This window comes from Podarcis raffonei, chromosome 4 (genome assembly GCF_027172205.1).
Source record: "Podarcis raffonei isolate rPodRaf1 chromosome 4, rPodRaf1.pri, whole genome shotgun sequence".
Taxonomy (NCBI): Eukaryota; Metazoa; Chordata; class Lepidosauria; order Squamata; family Lacertidae; genus Podarcis; species Podarcis raffonei.
The window spans coordinates 48817077-48835067 of record NC_070605.1 but is presented as its reverse complement, the minus strand read 5'-3'; the positions used below and the strand labels follow the sequence as shown (position 1 = coordinate 48835067).

At 37.8% G+C, this 17991-nt stretch overlaps 2 long non-coding RNA genes across 5 annotated transcripts in view; one reads left to right on the top strand and one right to left on the bottom strand.

Annotated features, from left to right (window-relative positions):
• LOC128412928 (uncharacterized) overlaps positions 1–17991 on the bottom strand; it is a 230748-nt gene that overhangs the window by 95955 nt on the left and 116802 nt on the right. The gene's annotated exons all lie outside the window — the stretch shown is intronic.
• Positions 2341–5580, top strand: LOC128412930 (uncharacterized). The gene is made up of 2 exons (XR_008330198.1): positions 2341–3071; positions 4117–5580. It is a non-coding gene; the product is annotated as an uncharacterized LOC128412930 (long non-coding RNA).

Sequence of the window (17991 nt, the reverse complement as noted above, 5' to 3'; positions counted from 1 at the left end):
AAGACTCCCCCTCTCCTTGAAAAGCATGGCATTATCATTATTCAACTAACTGTATTGCCATCCAAGCATTCTTACTTTCAAACACACACCATGGAGCTCCCAGTTATAATACCTTATAATGTATCTTGAGAAATGATAGTGTTTTACTAAATATTAATCACCTTAATTTAAATTCTATAATTATGCATTCCATGAAACACTGTCATCAACAAAAAACAACATATTTGTACAAACTTTACAGATACTCAATACAATCTATATTATCCAATATATTATATATTATCCAACACAAATATTTCCGTATTATAAACATGACCTTACAGGTTTTGGTAACTAAGTCATTTTCCCAGTTGTGTGACACCCCAGAAATAATTAGATGCTTAATTAAAATAATATTTTGCTAACGGTGTTCTAGTACTCTAAATATGTCAGATACCACAAGGGTAAAAAATAGTTAATATTTTAAATGAACATACTGTTATCACTCACACATGGCTGTCCAAAAATATATACCTTATTCTGGAGAAAACAACATTTACATTTTCTTTATAAAAAGAAAAACCATTAACTGTAGATTGAAAGCAATTAAAACAATGCTGTATCCATTCTGCAAACCATTTTAGGAAGATCAAGGTCGACAAAATAAGTAAATAAACTGAAGATGTTTTGGACAATAAACATTACGAAACTACCCCCGTTCTGAATAATAAAAAAAAAATCTTAAGAAGAAAATCCATTCAGAGTGGTAGAGATTAAGTATTTTCATGCTCATCAAACTTATAATAATAGTTTAGATTGAAAGAAAAGCAAAATCTTATTAGGCATTCACTAAAGCTTTCTTAACAAAAGGGCTTGTGGCCCTTTCACACACAAAAAACCCTTAACCCTTGACCTTTTCTCAGTTAACAGAATAAGAACACTGAAAATATTACATATCATACGAATGTTTGTTTTGCACAAACACTCTTCTCCATCTACTCTTGGGTAAGAAAAAAAAGAAGTCCTCTATTTGAAACAGCACAAGCCTGCTTCTTAAGTCATGTGACTTTTTTTTTTTTTTGCTAAGAGCCATGTGCTCGCGTATCATTTTACTCTGAAATATCTATGCGGATTTCAGCTCAACCTGCCTTTGCTTATAATGCATGACATGGGCTGTGAGGGAGCATGAGAACCATCTCTCTTAAAAGCAAGGTTCTCATAGTTGGCCTGTAACCATGGAAGCAGATGCTTCTTCCTTCTTTCTTTTTCTTTCTTTCTTTCTTTTTTTTTTTTTGCCTTACCCCTCCTTACCTCTTTGCAGCCACGAGCTGCTCCCTATTGTTAAAAGAGGTACGCCTTGATTTTTCTCCGTCGTGACCGAACTTGTCTCTTCTTCAAAGGGCATGATGCTGCAGGTCATCGGTCTAGACTGTTTGCACGGTCCAGAGAACAGCCTTGATGTAACCCTTGCTCCGTCTGTGCCACACCACCAGCCGTGCAACTGCAGACTGTGGGGGGACATTGGAGATCTGTATTTGAAAAGAAGTCCGTCTGATTTTGCCATTGTGCCTTTTCACTCATCGATCGAATGAATATCGAACCTTCTGTCGTTGCATGTGTGAAATAGATAGCTTAGCAAGCAGTTTTGAGCCCAAACCTGTGCAAAGGGCCAAACTGTTTCCTTTACTCCCAAGTAGTGTTCTTCATTCAATATCTGTTTCTCATTTATTTTATCCAGTTACATATTGATGTTATGCTTCTTCTGTACAACCACAATCGTTATTCTCAGGCTACGTCAACCATCACCTTTCTTTTCCTCAGCTTTTAAAGTCATTTTCTTCCACATAGTCATAGTTAAGGTTCACTCCTCAGCACAGTACTTGGATATCGATGATTTAAGGCTGTAAAAACTGAGTGATCATGAGCAGTCCAAAGTGTGTTAAAATCACACTGTTGGTGCTTTGATTACTACTACAAGTAATAAACCTAATTCAATGAAGAAATAAATGAAGCACATCTCACATTCAGAGAGACAAAGTAAGAAAAAGTGTTGCCTTTTTTAAAATGGAAGGGAAAAAATCATTTTTCACAAATGTGTAAAAAAAAGAGAACTATAGCTTAATCTCTCTCAACACAAAGTCAATGAAACTTTGATCTGAAAATAATGGAAATGTTCCCTCTTCAGTAAAACGCCTACCAAACATATTTTTTATTTGAAAGAATATATTTCATAAGAGGTTGGGGGGGGGAGAGAAAGACAAACCCTGTGAAAGTTATGTATAAATGTTTCGAAATCAAACCAAGCATTCAAATATATTTAATTTAAAAAGGAAAACAAACCAACTATCTTCAGTCCCCAAAGCACATAAAGTGACGTATTCTGAAATCTGTTGATAATCATGTTTTGCTCATCCTCAAATACAGTACTGTGACCAAATCTCTATGACCACTGGCTGTCAAAAAAAGGACGGGAAAGTTAACCCCCTGACAACTATCAGGATCTGTTCATTGTAAAGTATGCTTGCCTCTACTCTGGTCTAATAAAATTCGGAATCAAAAAGGGCTTATATATTCTTCAGACTGCTGCTTAGCAAGGACTGTCTATATATGACATCAGTATCTGTGTATGTTTTGAGATATCAGTTTCTCTGTACTTGGAAGACATACCTATTTTCTCTAATTGCCAAAGGCAAAGGGGAGGTGCACTAAAGAATAAAGAAGGTTATTGTGACAGATGAAACATAATTCACAATGAATACTCTTTTCATCCAGACTTAAATAGAAGAGGATTACTCCAAGGAGAATTTTAGAAGAGACAGTATACTTTGATTCCAATAATATAAGGACAGGCCACAAACTGGAAAGGCACTGTAAACCTAAATAGGATTTTGCTGAAGATTTTGGATTTCTCCGTACTGGAAGAAGTGCTAACTTGAAGAAAGTCTGAAGAGAAACAGTCAATGCAAAGCAATATGAGCTGGGATTTTCTGGAGTGGATAATGATGAATGTTTGTCTTATATTTCTTCTTCATTTGACAGAACCTTAATGAAATGAGATCATGCTATTTCTTCAGTAAATTTGTTCTGTGAAAGTAGGTACCTTATTTTAATACACTTACTAAACTTATCTGGCTTCATAGAACTTCATTTGTTAATCTTCCTTCTATACTTTGCTTTTTCAGATGCTGGAGAAGTTAAAATTAGAAAATACTTACTAGAATAATTGTTTTACCAGATACAGGCAAATGTATTAGAACCAAAACACATTATATACATATAACTACACATTTATTTTACTTGCATTTTTGAAATTTTCAGGGGGGAATGGTTTAAACTGTAAATTGTTTAACTAATTCATTTTAATATTCTCTTTTGCTCATTTCACTTCCCTCTTTTTTAAAGTACATTTTGAGAAAATTAATTACTTATTATGATCATAGTTATTTAACAAGTAAACATAATAAACCCTTGCTTTTTCTACATTTTCATTTTCTTTGATGCAAATATATCTTGATTAACAAATAGGTGCATTTTATATGTTAGTCATTGTTGCTGCCGTTTTGCCACAAAACAATGTAGCAAGATATAATTTAAGCTAAAACAGAATACAGAGAATCTTAAATGGTAATACCCCAAAATAGTTTAGGGCGAAAGCACACATTAGATTCTTGTTATAGGTTTTCTTCATTATTGTATACATTATAAAATACTTCTAAATGACTGTAAGGATGAAAAATGGTTTTTTAATCGAAATAAGAAATGTTTTAAATAATAAATGTTCTATAGTATAGCTCTATCTTTACTTGTTTCATACTTAATGACATGCTACCCAGTTTCAGTTCTGAACAGCATGCTACACATTTTAGCAACTTGTTTGTCCACATATAAGATTACTGAAGATTAAATTAACATTTGAATTAATATTAGTCCAGACATCTGAAAGAAGATGCTGTCCATTGAGTTACATCCCCTAATTTTATTACCAAGAAAAAATGTCATTCTATAATCTGTCACTACAAAAAACTATTCAGAACAATATATACGATACTATTCAAGCACTACTTTCAAATATCTATAATATCAAACTGCCTATATCCCTTTTAATAACAGCCATGGCATATTTCAACATTTCTGCAGCCCTTTCTCATAGAATACGCAAGGATGAAAAGAAATAGTGAAATGCAAGCTATTTTATCATGAGTACAGAGCAAGAGGCGTCAACTCAAAAGACAAATAAGCTGAAAACAATTGTTTCATACAAAATGTCCATCTGTGTCAATTTCAGAGGTATGTGTTAAAGAAAAAGAACTGAGTACAGCCATTTTTATTTCATTTTGAATTTTAGTCATTATATGCTTCACTGAACCCTTATTAGAATATTTACTTTAAATATTTAGCTGCCATGAAGATTCTAAAATAGAAGGTTCCAATTTAAATCTTAAGATAGTATCTTTTAGAAAACTGTGACTACACTATTCATTTTTATCAAGTTATGTTTAATGAAACAAAACATTAAAAGCTTCAATCTTAGTAGCAAATCACTGCATCTGAATAAAGTGCTTCACAAAACAGAATGTTATACTAACCATACAAATTAATATTACATAGTAAAATTTGATGCCACTATATTCTTAGCTAGGTTGCATAACAGTATTGTAGATCAACATCTCATTTTTGTAAAAAAATACTGTAGTCTACAAAACAATATTATTTTAAATGCTATATTATTTTATAGTAGCCCTGCATGCTAATAACAATTCAGAATGCATATTTTCTGCAATTAATTGGCTATGTTAGTAAATATGAAACGAATGTTTAGTTCATTGTTTGAAGTGTGAACATTTTTGTTTAAAGACTGTTTGCATTATTTCCCGTGACCCTTTGTTGCTGTATGGTTATTACAAATTCAGCAGAGCAATTTAAACATCTTTAATTAAAACTATTTTGATTCGATGAGGCTAGGAGCTGCACTCTCCATCTTTTTTTAAAGAAGACTTTGATTTTATAAGACAAGCTGGAGAGGAGTCAAATCTGCCACATGCTGTGTGAAAAAATGCCACCCTGGTGTGAACAAAGGGTTTAGAATGGAGTCAAGAAGCGTGCAAGCTCAATGTGTAAGCTTTTCCTGTGAATTGTTCTGCCACAACCTGCAGGATATCAAGTGGGCCGGGAAGAATAGGCAGCTCTTAGAAGCTACAACAGAGAAACACTGGCAATCCAAAGTGTGTGAGAGCCTCTTTTGTTTTGCTTCATTACGGCAAACTGTTTTACCCAAACAGAAACTAAATTCAAGACCAAAAAAAGAAAAGGAAAAAATCTGAGACTGGCTGAAGAACCAGTGGTATGTGCCTTTTTATCTTCTCACAGTCCAGAACAAGGTGATGGAATTTACAAATCAGATAATTCATGGCATGGGCCTCTCAGCTCTCCTTCCAAAATATAAGAATAACTTGTGCTGCCCACCAAAAGAAAGAAAGCTCTGTGACCTCTTCCTAAGCTAACTGCTGTGAGATGGAGAAAAACATTAAACCCTTCTAGCTTTATGCATTTCCTTCATGATGGGTGATGTTGAATTGAAAATAAAATTCAGTTTTTTCTTAACTCCAGTGGGTCAATTTATTTTCACTTTTGACTAATATTTGTAATTTTTTTCCTCATTACTTGGCAACAATTAATATTCATAACATGCTCAAAACACAATCCTCATAAAGTTTTTGACAATTATATACTGTTTTTTAACAACTGATATTCATAATCACCTTCAGTGATGGCATAAACCTACTCGTCTCTTAGTTCAAAGACAATTTCATGTAAGCATTAATTTGTGTGGGATACTATTCATTGTAATTTAGAAAGTAATATAAATGTTCTAATCAAAATTACAAATGTTTTAGGAATTCTATATCACAGTCATTATCAATTTCCACGTAAACAACGGAATATATAATCTTTTTATCCTGTATAAAGAATTCTGTAAGAATCACATTGTGAAAGTTTCTCTCTTCCCAACTTACAAATACAGATCAATCTGTTAAAGTAACATTACCATCACACAGTCCATTCTATTTAAAGTATAATGCAACACAATACCCAAGGACAATACATATCTTTTAAAAAAACCAACTTATTTCTACAATTACTTTGTTGTGCATTATAAAATTATTCCTAATTAGTTCACAGCTAGCTTAAAAACTAATATAATTGGATTTTAGCTAATTCTAGCTGAATATCAACAAGAGAAACTATTGAAAAAGGAATTTTAAAGCTCACTTTAACATTAATAACTCTTTCATACTGTATATAACAGAGTCTGTCCAAAGCAAACACTCAGTATATCCCATAATATTTCATAGTTTTCCATTGTTTTAGATGTAGACATGTGTGCGTTCACATGGAAATATGATTTCCACCAAAAACTGGGAAGGGGGACTGAATAAGTCTGAAAACAGTCTCAGTAATCTGGCCATTATGTATTGCTAATAAGTGTGATTGAGCTGGTCAGTGTCTGCACTGCAAAGAAGCACATTTTGTTCATCCAGGAGGAATGTGGGTTCAGGCACACAGTAACAGCATAATACTTTGCATGTCTATTCAGAATAAGCCCCACTAAGATCAACGAACCTTACTCCCAAGTAAGTGTTAATAGGATTGCAGCCCAAGTAGCAGATTTAGCAAAGAGGACTGCAGCCTGGCTTCCTGTAGTAGAGCAAATGATACTGTAATTCTTTACTGGACCTGGCTATTTGGACCTGACCATCGTCCAATTTGCAGTTTTGAATTCCAGTGGTCAGTCCTGAGCAGAACACAACTCAAATTGCTCATGTTACGAACATTTTTATTGAGTATTTTTGCTGGGGTTTTAAACATGATTTTAGTTCCTCTCCTCTTTCACTAGTGTCAGATTACCAAACAGGCGGAGTAGGCCATGGGCCCCACACCTTTTAGGGGGCCCATGATAACGGATCAAAATAATATTGATTTAAACTTGAAATAAAATTGTTTATTAAAAATGTTGGTTGGCAAAATCATAAACATATTAGATTATCTGTGAGGTCCCCCCACAAGATTTCAACTGCCTAGGGGCCTCCACAGGGTTCAATCCGGCACTGTCCTTCACCCCTTATCTCTCAACTCCTCACTCACTCTGATAAAAACACACAACTATTTGACTGTCATGTCACACAACTACTTAACACAAACAGGTACGAAAAGGTGGGGGGGTTAATGCCGAAAAGAAGAAAAACTGGTGCCAACTGCATCACAAGCCTTTGGATTCTAAACAAGGAGTGGCAATGATCACCTAATGATTGTTGGCATATGTTGCCAACCAAGCACCCACTTTTAAGGGCCATGGTGAGAGGAAGGCAATCAGGTCTGGTTTGAGCTGTGTGTGTAGAAAATACTTCGTGTGTCTGTGCCTGATCTGTTGCATATTGACTTCATTAAAATGTTCTAACATTCTAGTGTTATATAAAATATGATTCCCAGTTCAGTTTTGTACATCACTGTAACATCCTCAGTCTTTCTAATACGAATCCTTATACTTTCCCCATCTTCTATGTGGAAGACATTCCAGACCTGCAGTATAATTGTTGCAAGATTTTGTAGTTGTCTTGTTTCCTTCTTAAGGCAGAATGTTGAGAATCATGTAGTTAATCCGCCTCAAGGTCTGGTTGCAACACTGAGTTACATACTGTAATTATGAAGGTTTCTATGTTATAGTTTAGACAGTTCCTAATAATCGATAGAAATTCTGTTCACATCAATGCATTTAGGAAGCCATCTACACAATAATGCTAAGATTTCTTTCCTGAGTTGAGGGTACAAAAGCAGTTGTTACTTCTGCCCTTTTGTCATTGCAAGTACTTAATGCATTTATATGGATGCACGTTAGATTAAATATTCAAGAAATAAATATTCAAAAATAAGGAATTTTCAATCCTATAATGAAAAGTCACAATCAGGGCTGAAACACAGGTGAGATCAGCAGTATGTGATTGAATATTATGCCATCTTTAAAACAGGTTGAAAAGTCTCTGCATGTGATTGGAGGCAAAGATCCTGAATCCCTCTGCCCTCAGACTGGGGAGGATATTCATTTTGGGTAATTGTTCCTATTGGGTAATTGTTCCTATTAACTGATTACCACACATTAGTCAAGACACAGCCAATTAGTATCGTCCTGTTGAGTGGCTAGACCAAACACTTGGCCTCCAACAGTATCACTGGTATACATTTTGTCTACCACTGTCTTAGTCTACTTTGTGAATCTAATGCTACCTATGAAAGCTCTCACCACAGTGAATAACTTCACATCTATGATGCTACAGAGGTATTGTCAATTTTATTAAAGCTGAAACTTGAATTTGGACCTGTGGATTTGGCCGCTAAATAAGATCCATCAGGAAAGAGACACTGTCTTTGAATATAGTCAGAAACCTTTATCTGTGGCATGAGTTCATAATTGCCTACAGAATTTCCAAGAGCTAAGCTCTCCTGAGTTTTATTTTTAAATATTTATTTCATCGTCAAATCTTAAACTCATCCGCTCACTACCAATACTGTTTCTTGCTGGGTTCAAATATACAGAATTTCCCCTACAACATCAAAACGAGAGGAAGATAGTAGGTTGTCTTATACTGTGTCAAACCCTTGGTCCATCTAGCTCCTTACAATCTGTCCTGACTGGCACCAGGTATCTTGGATATCAGAAAGGAATCTTTCCTATCTTTACCTGCAGATGCTAGACTGAAATTGTGACCTTCTGCATGCAAAACATTTGCTATGCCACTGAGCTCCAGCCCTCAAAATGATTCATCATATGGTCCATTCCAGTTCCTTGTACAGTATCATATCCCTTCACTTTCACAGAATACTAAGTAGAGGTTTAATATTGTGTTTTATGAGGAAAACATTTCAGCAAGCAAGGAGGGAACATTGCACAAGAAATGTTATAAATGCTTCTCCCACTTGAGAAGACTACTACAAAATAGTAAATTGGATCCTATATATTTCAGGTTGTGGGGGAAAATAATTACATATTCTTACATTGTATGGCTAGAGTTATGTTCTAAACTGTGAATTGAAGGAGGATAGTAGTAGCAGCAGCAGCAATTTTATTAGTTTAATTATGAGCCATAACAAAGATAAAAGACATTTAGCTCTTAATTTCCTAGCAGCCAATGTAAATAGAGGGACACAAAATAACATAATTTCCCTAGTCTAACAGCAAAAAGCTCACAAATTCCCATGGTGTAACAATTTAAAGGAGGGTAAGAATATTCATAAAAGGTAAAATGGTTAGACCAGGAAGATAAGAGTTTGCTCAAAAACTTTGACACACATTCTCTTCAGACATTTAGCTGAATGTAATGTAAGAACCTTAAAGGTTTGGAGAGATCTTTCCTTAATTCATAAATCCCTTTTATGAGGTTTACTATTGTTGTCTTGGCCTTATTTGAATAAAGATTATGAAAGTTTAATTTCAGGGGTTATTAGAGAATGCTAAAGGAAAACAAATCTCTTAACACTTTTGTTATATATAAATAGCTAGAATAGCTTGCCATGCCTTCCAGTAATGCAGGATTTTTAAGTACATTCCATTGATGGGATGATAGGTTGTTACAGAAAGTCCAGACTTCTTATAACATCTTTTAAAGGTTTTATGGTTTCTTAATATGCATTCACAAGCAGTCACAGTTTGGTTGCATTTAATTAATTTATTTCAATATGCATAGTATGACGTGGGGGATAGGCACCTCTGACTCTACTAACAGAGTTTAGGGACTTTTTCTCACAAACGTTTTTGCATAATACACACACATTTGTTCCCTATTATCAAAAACATCCCATATGAGGTGCTTTCATTACAGAGTCGTGATACTTTCCAAGCACTCCAAAAAGCAAAATTGTGTACCTAAAAGAGTGTGCCTTGATCATCCTAATCAAAAACTAAATAATGTTGTCTTCTCCTCTCTGGTCTTCTGCTGTTTCACCTTGGTCCATCTCTTGCATTCTTCCACCAAAATTATTCATTCTCTCATTGCTCTGGTATTTACAGGTATGCTGTCTGTCATGTCGCTTTCAAACATTTTCAGTTTATTCAATGAGAAATATTTGATACACATCTGAACCCAGTAGTCTAGAAAAGTATCCACAAACTTACCTTAAAAACTAATCAGGCAGTTAGTAATGGTAGTGACACAACTGATGCAATATACTTTGTTTCATTCCTGATGCTTTGGTCCAAACAAAATATGATGCTTCATGGAAACATTAACTGGGCATGTTTTATTTCTAACATAAACTGTTGCGGCGGCAGTTGCACAACCCCCAAATAGGCTAAACAGTTTTCATTTTGAAGTTTATAGTAGCTGGGGGGATTTTCATCCTGATTGTGATGGTCCCAATCCTGACTGGGTTCCCCACCAAACTTCTTCACATTAGAAAAAGCATGCAATTAAATCAGAAGAACAGCTGTGTGCGCTGATTTTTGCAGTGCCTGGATATCAGGTGATAGCCCCTGCCAGATTTTATAGCTTCTGGACCAGGAGAGAGCAGAACAGTTGAAAACCCTGACAGTAAGTAAATAAATGTGGCTGTTCATCGCTGTGTCACTGCAATACTCCGTAAGAGTCAACTTGGAACTTCCGCTGACATTTGCACCTCTCAGAATATTTATTTTGCGTATCTATATCCCACTTGCTTACCAGAGTTCTCAAGACAGCTTACAATATATTGTAACAATATTTCTGCTACTACAGCGGGGAAAGTTGTATGCTATTCCCCACCCTGTCCTTCTTGGCCTGGAAATAGCTGCCCAAGCCACCAGATGTTGGTCCCTCATAGCCCTTAACTTTCCTACTGGGTTGGCGCTGTCTCCCACAGCTTCTGGATCTGAAAGCAGATGCAAGAGGCACTGGGGGAGCAAAGGTCTCCCTCAAGCCTCAGATGTTTCGGCAGCCCAAATTAAAAATAAAAACCTTGCATCTGAAACAGTTGCAAAATAGTTCTATTGAAATGAAAACTACATAGCTACATAGAACTATGGTATGCAGACTAACCTCTGGAGTGTGTATACCTGAGGAAAGCCCATAGTACTGTAGTACCAATTCCTATGGTCTGAATACGAAAGCATGTTTTCTCAAAATAGGAAGCTGCCTTACACAGAGTCAGACCTTTGGTCTGTCTTGCTCAGTATTATACCATGTAGAAACAGCTCTCAGGGTTTCAGACAGGAGAATTCCTCATCCTAACTGAAGATAGGTAAATAAAGGTAAAGGTACCCCTGCCCATATGGGCCAGTCGTGTCCGACTCTAGGGTTGTGCGCCCATCTCACTTAAGAGGCCGAGGGCCAGCACTGTCCGGAGACACTTCCGGGTCACGTGGCCAGCGTGACGAAGCTGCATCTGGCGAGCCAGCACCAGCGCAGCACACAGAAACGCCGTTTACCTTCCCGCTATAAAGCGGTACCTATTTATCTACTTGCACTTAGGGGTGCTTTCGAACTGCTAGGTGGGCAGGAGCTGGGACCGAAAGACAGGAGCTCACCCCGCCGCGGGGATTCAAACTGCCGACCATGCGATCGGCAAGCCCTAGGCGCTGAGGTTTTACCCACAGCGCCACCCGCGTCCCTGAACTGAAGATGCTAGGGACTGAATGTAGGAAATTTTACATGAAAAGCAGGTGCTCTACTCCTAAACTACAGCCTTTCCATATTTCTGTATTTCTGATTCAGTTTTCCCTCTACCTCCTTAAGAAAGTCATATTATCTAGCTCAAGAAGTACACAAGGGTGTGGCTACTTATTAGGTTTGCCTTCCTTCAGTCCCTTCATGTTCTCTACCACCCGCCCCACACCCAACTTTTTTGCGCTGTATTGGACTGCAAGGGAATAGTACCAATGTTACATCTACTTGAAGTATCCAGTCCCATCCATTCTGGGTCCCTACTTGCATACTCATAAGGCAGATCATTACTTATTTTTCACGTTCATAGCAAATACTCTCACTGACTTCCTATTTCACGATAAACGCATCACCAAAAACCATGGATGGGAAACCTGTGGCTCTTCAGAAGTTGTTGGACTTCAAACCCATCATCCCCAGCAAGCATGGTCAATGGTTAAGTATGATGGATGTTGGAGTCCAACAACATCTGGAAGGTCACAAGATCCCCATCCTTGCTGAAAAACACTCCAGCAAAGACAGTTTTTACATATCCTCTGACCATGCTAAGAATCTTTGTACTATGCAGAATTCTTGCATTAATTTTTAATGACCCATTTGCACATATCTTTCCCAGTGGATGAAATAAACTGAAAAGGAAAGCATGGTAGAAAAAGCAGCTTAATCTGCTTTACCTGCCAATGGGAAAATTTGGTGTAAACAAGAATTTCTCTGGCAAGTGACAGCATGAACACATGGAAGTCAAAGACTGCTAGCTTTGATTAAGATGCAGGTTGAAGTAGGCCTTCCATTAAAATTGCAGGAGAGGGTTAGAAGCTGAACCTGGAGAGCATTCAGCCTATAAAAAGAAGTAAGAGCTTAGGAGTTTATTAATACTGACAAGAAGAAATCTAAGTATGGAAGGAAGGCTCTACCAGGATGAGATATGCTGATTCATACGGGTTAAAGATAAAGTGCAATTGGGAATAATTTGTCAAAAACAATAATAAGAATATGAATCCTAAGTATACGTATTGAAAATAAAACTGATTATAAAATTTACTGGTAAGCAAATTTAGCAAACTTAAGCTCCAATCAGGAGTCAAGTTGGGCTACTTGTCCTGCAACTAACTCTGGCTTAGAAATCCTGGCTGCCATGAATTCTTTTCAGAGGTGAATTGCGAGAATTGAAGGATAGATGCTAAAAGTAAAATAAACTCTGCTTAAACCCAGCTAACTACTTTTCCCTTGCAACTCTCCATATCCACCATTCCCATTCATGGTTCCAGATGCAAGTTTGCTGTTCCTTACAAGCCCACTGAAAGGGGCTCAATCAGGCCTCTTGATTGAGCAGCATGACCATTGATAGTTGAAAGGGATATGACTATCTCAAACTGCAAGCTATCTCAAACTGCAAGATACTGCAAGATACTGATGAATATCTACCAACAGAAAAACCCTAGTTCTCTTCCCATATTTTCCATCTGCAAAAATGAAAGCAGGGCCATTTGCACATCAGTGATACACGAAAACATCTGTAAAGGAACATCCAAACAGAAGCAGTTGAATACACATAGATGTTCCACATCATAAGGGCCAGTTGTGTGGAGCACCTATGTACATTTAGCTGCGAAAATGTAGTAGTAGTAGCAGTAGTAGTAGTAATAATAATTATTATAATAATAATAATAATAACAATAAATTTGTATCCCACCTTCCAAGACTGGGCTCAGAGCGGCTAACATCATAAAAACAACACAATATGCATAAAAACATATATCAATTAATTAAAATACATCTTAAAATTAATTCAGACAAGTTAAAATCTGGGCAGGTGGCAATTATCAGGTTGGAATTGAGAGTGGTTAATACTTGCCAGGACCAACTGTTTCCACTGATCATATAAGGACCTGTGAGTGGGTTGGGGGCCTCCTACGGGCTTGTTTTATACAAAGGAAAGTAAGTCAAACTGCATCCTGCTCAAAGGCCTGGCAGAACAGCTCCATCTTGCAGGCCCTGCGGAAAGATGTCAAATCCCACAGGGCCCTTGTCTCTTGTGAGAGAGCGTTCCACCAGGCCAGCGCCACGGCCGAAAAGGCCCTGGCTCTGGTCGAGGCCAGTCTGATCTCTCTGGGGCCCGGAATCTTTAGGATGTTGTTATTTGCAGACGGTAAGGTCCTCCGTGGGGCATACCAAGAGAGGCAGTCCCGTAGGTACGAGGGTCCTAGGCCATATAGGGCTTTAAAGGTTAAAACCAGCACCTTAAACCTGATCCTGTACTCCACCGGGAGCCAGTGCAGCTGGTATAGCACTGGATGAATGCGATCCCGTGGCGAGGACCCCATAAGGGGTCTTCGCCGCGGCATTCTGCACCCGCTGGAGTTTCTGGGTCAGTTTCAAGGGCAGCCCCACATAGAGTGAGTTACAGTAATCAAGCCTGGAGGTGACCGTCACATGGATCACAGTGGCGAGGTCAGGGTGAGAGAGGACCAACTGCTTAGCTTGGTGGAGATGAAATAATGCCGCCTTTGTTGTAGCTGTAACCTGCACCTCCATAGAAAGGGAAGCGTCAAATATTACACCCAAACTCTTGACAGAAGGCTCTGGCACTAACTATTCCCCAACAAGGGATGGGAGTTGGCCCTCCAACCCCATATTGTCCTGACCAACCAAAGGACCTCTGTCTTTGAAGGATTTAACTTCAACCAGCTCCCAAGTAGCCATTCAGCCACAGCTTCCAAACATCTGATCAGTGTGTCTGGACCCAAGCCGGGATGGCCATCCATCAACAGAAAGAATTGGGTGTCATCAGCATATTGATGGCAACCCAAACCAAAATTCTGGACAAGCTGGGCGAGGGGCACATAAAGATGTTGAAAAGCATCAGGGAGAGAATTGTGCCATGCGGTACTCCACACACCAAGGAGTAGCGCGATGACAGCTCCCCCCACGTGAGCCACCATGTAGGTGATAGGAATGTCTTTCACTATAAAATGGGGATAAAATGAACCCATGAAAGTAACAAAATGATTAGGTAGAGCTTGAAGAAGTTGACAGGTGGGGCAGGTGGCAGAAATGGGACCTGCGGTGAATTCACATTCATCCTTATCCACATGTACATTCTACTTGTGTCTGAAAAGAGTTACTATCTCTAGGTAGTCAAGCTGTCAGTAGACTTGAATAGCTTCATTATTGTGAAGAAATGAAATATGATGAACCTTGCAGTAATCCATTAATAGAAAAACAGTTTTTAAAAGTCTATAGATAGCTATTGATGAGTATCTCTGCAAGCTATATTAGCCAACTTAACAAAAAAGAACAGCTTCACTGAAATTACAGATGTTTCAATTAGTTAGCTTTCTATTTATAACACCTTTAAAACTGCTGACAATATCTGAATGGATATCATTAGACAAATGATATCTTCAGATGCATTATTCTCCCTCTCTCTCTCCCCTTCTCCCTCCCTCTATCTTTCCCCTTTCTTATTTTTAAAATAATCTTACATCTTCTAGCCAAAGGCGCTTGTCTATATGGCTGGACAGGTAGCCCGTTTAATTAAACTTGCATTGAACATGCTGTGTTTGCTGTTGATAGGCATGGGTAAGACAAAGACAAATGCCAACTCAGCAGATATTGCTATTCAGAATTGTTTTTAAACATCTTTAATCTCTCATTCAGATCACATAGTATCTTTGATTTGTCTTCCTCCTTCATCCCCTCCCAACACTCATCAGTTCAAAACTGCTTTATCTGGAGTGGTTGGTGAGCAAAGTGGGAATCTATGCAGCCTATCCATCACTTTTTCTCTTAATTGAATGACACCAGAATTAGATCGATAAAATGAAACATGAGACAACTTTGCATTTCCACACTCACTTATTCTCCCTTCTCTATTACTCCCAGCCATCATCGTGACCAGAAACACTAAGCATGGCATTTGAACACTGTTGCCAAGCACGCAAGCTGTTAGTATATGAATAAAATTGTCAGGAAAACAATAACACTTTTACATTAGAAGAGGCCAAGAAGTCAATGCAAACAACATTAGCCATGCCCATTCTGAAGGGTTATGTTACTGAAAAAAGAGAGAACCCACAAATTCTGTTGCTTCCAGAGTAACTCCACCCATTCCTACCTCCCTTTCCCAATTCCTTTCCAGCTGTGTCTGATTGTGTGACAAGTCGCTGATATGACCTCTCTGCTCAATTCTGCAAGTTTCACAATAAACCCAGACCAGCTGTGATTTCCTTGTATACAAGGTTCCTAAGCTCTCCAATGCATTATTGATAACCTCATCAATGTGCAAAATGCAAAGACTGACACAGTTATAATCCAGCCTTTTCTTGAAAAGCTTTAGTGTTACCAAGCAAATCAGCAACAACAAAAAGGAGAGAAGACAACTAAAAGTAGACATTTTGGTCAATTGCACTCGTAGTTTTTTTTCATCTGGTCAATATGATATGCTGGTTCCCCCTTCTCCTGTCCTTTTCAACATTATTTTGCATTTTTCCACTGTGGCCATATTTTTATTAATCTCACTGTGTACGCAGGAATTATTCACTCCTAAACTATATATTTATATAAATATAAAAATATTACACTGCCTTTAACTATTACCCCAATTATATATTTCAGATTTTCAGATAAGTGTACATAAATCGATGGCTAGCCAAGCAGCTCAAACATACTTAAGAAAAAATGTTTAGTATGTGAACAGCAAGTAAGATTTCTTCTGACATACAAATATTTTGCTACCGAAGTAACATGGAGATGGTTATTAGCACAAGTGATCAAGTAGGAGTTAAACTGCACACTATATTAGGTGTGCTTACACCTCACCACTGCCCTTTTCCAGCAAAAGCAATCAAAGCGGGCACTAGTCAAGACTGGGCACAGCACAGGGAAGGTTAGGGGTGAAGGAGGTTTAACCCTTTCCACTTCACACTGCTTTCCAACTGAGTCTTGTCCGACAGCTGCAAACAGCGCCTGCAGGGGGAAGCAGATCAAAAAGTGATCTGCTTCTAGTACCTTTGTTCAACACTCATTTGGGATACCATTGCCAGGAATGACAGTTGGGTTACTATGACATTTCTCCCTTCCATCACTTTGCATTTATAAAGGTAAGGATGCACTTTGATAGGCAGAGTTCCACAAATATGGAGATTAGATGTTGATTAGTGGAAGCTAGTTATTTCCCAGGGGCAATATGAAGTTGAAGTTGTAAATGACCTTTTACCAGCTCAATCAGATCCTTTCTTCTTAACAAAGTACAGAAAAATGAATTAGCTATCAACTTTTCCAGTTTTCTAATTTATAAACAGCTAGAAGAATTGTCACAGTTGCATGCACGATACTTTTCTCTGTTAAGTTTTTTTCCCAGTACCAGAATAATATGTTGACAACAATGAGAAAGTAAGATGACTTAAGTGATTGTCTTCTCATCTGCGTCACAGAGTATTGTCACTTAAATTAATCAGTTTTTGACAATAGATGTTTTCATGTTGGAAAATATTATTAATAATACAGAACTTTTTCCTTTAAGCCTAGCAATAAAATACAGACTTTAACAAAACAGTTGGAAAACAGTATTAGGTTGGATCAAATCAAACACGTATCTAATATGGCAGATTTCCACCCCCACCCCACCCCACCCCAAACCAGGACCAGCCAGCTCCATTTGGGAGATCCATCCACAAGGGCATCATTACAATGGTGGGAGGCATAGGCTACCTCTGAACATAGTACTTTTGTTCAGCTATAATGGTCAATATTCATATCAATGTGCACTTGAGTCACATGAGTTATGTGTCATTGATGCAGTGTTGGTGATGGGTGTATGTTTATATGCATCAGTTCTCCTGTTATAGTCCTCAAGAACTTTTAAAATGGGCAGACAATGCATAATGTCACCTGTGCAGTTCGGAAGTGCCAAGCCTGAATTAGAGTCAAATTCCCCCACCCAGTGTCAGGAGGAAAAGAAGCAAGAACAGCAGAGGAACTGTGTCCCAAGCAGAGCATCAACTTTACATGCAAAACACCCCATGTTCAATTCCTGACTTCTCCTGGTAGGGCTAGGAAAAGACTTCACTCTGAAACCCTGGAGAGCTGCTGCCAGTCAGTGTCAACAAAACTGAGCTATTTTGACCTGATGTGGCATAAGGCTGCTTCCTGTGTTCCTATAAAACAAATAAAAGCCTGTATAAGAACTATAAATTCTAAAAGTAAATGGGGATTGTCATCTATAATAAAGTTGGAGTGGAAAATCCACCCTACAAACATATGCAAAATTAGTAAGTCTGAACTGGGAAAACATAGAAGGGCAGGAGGCAGCTGGTAAAGACCA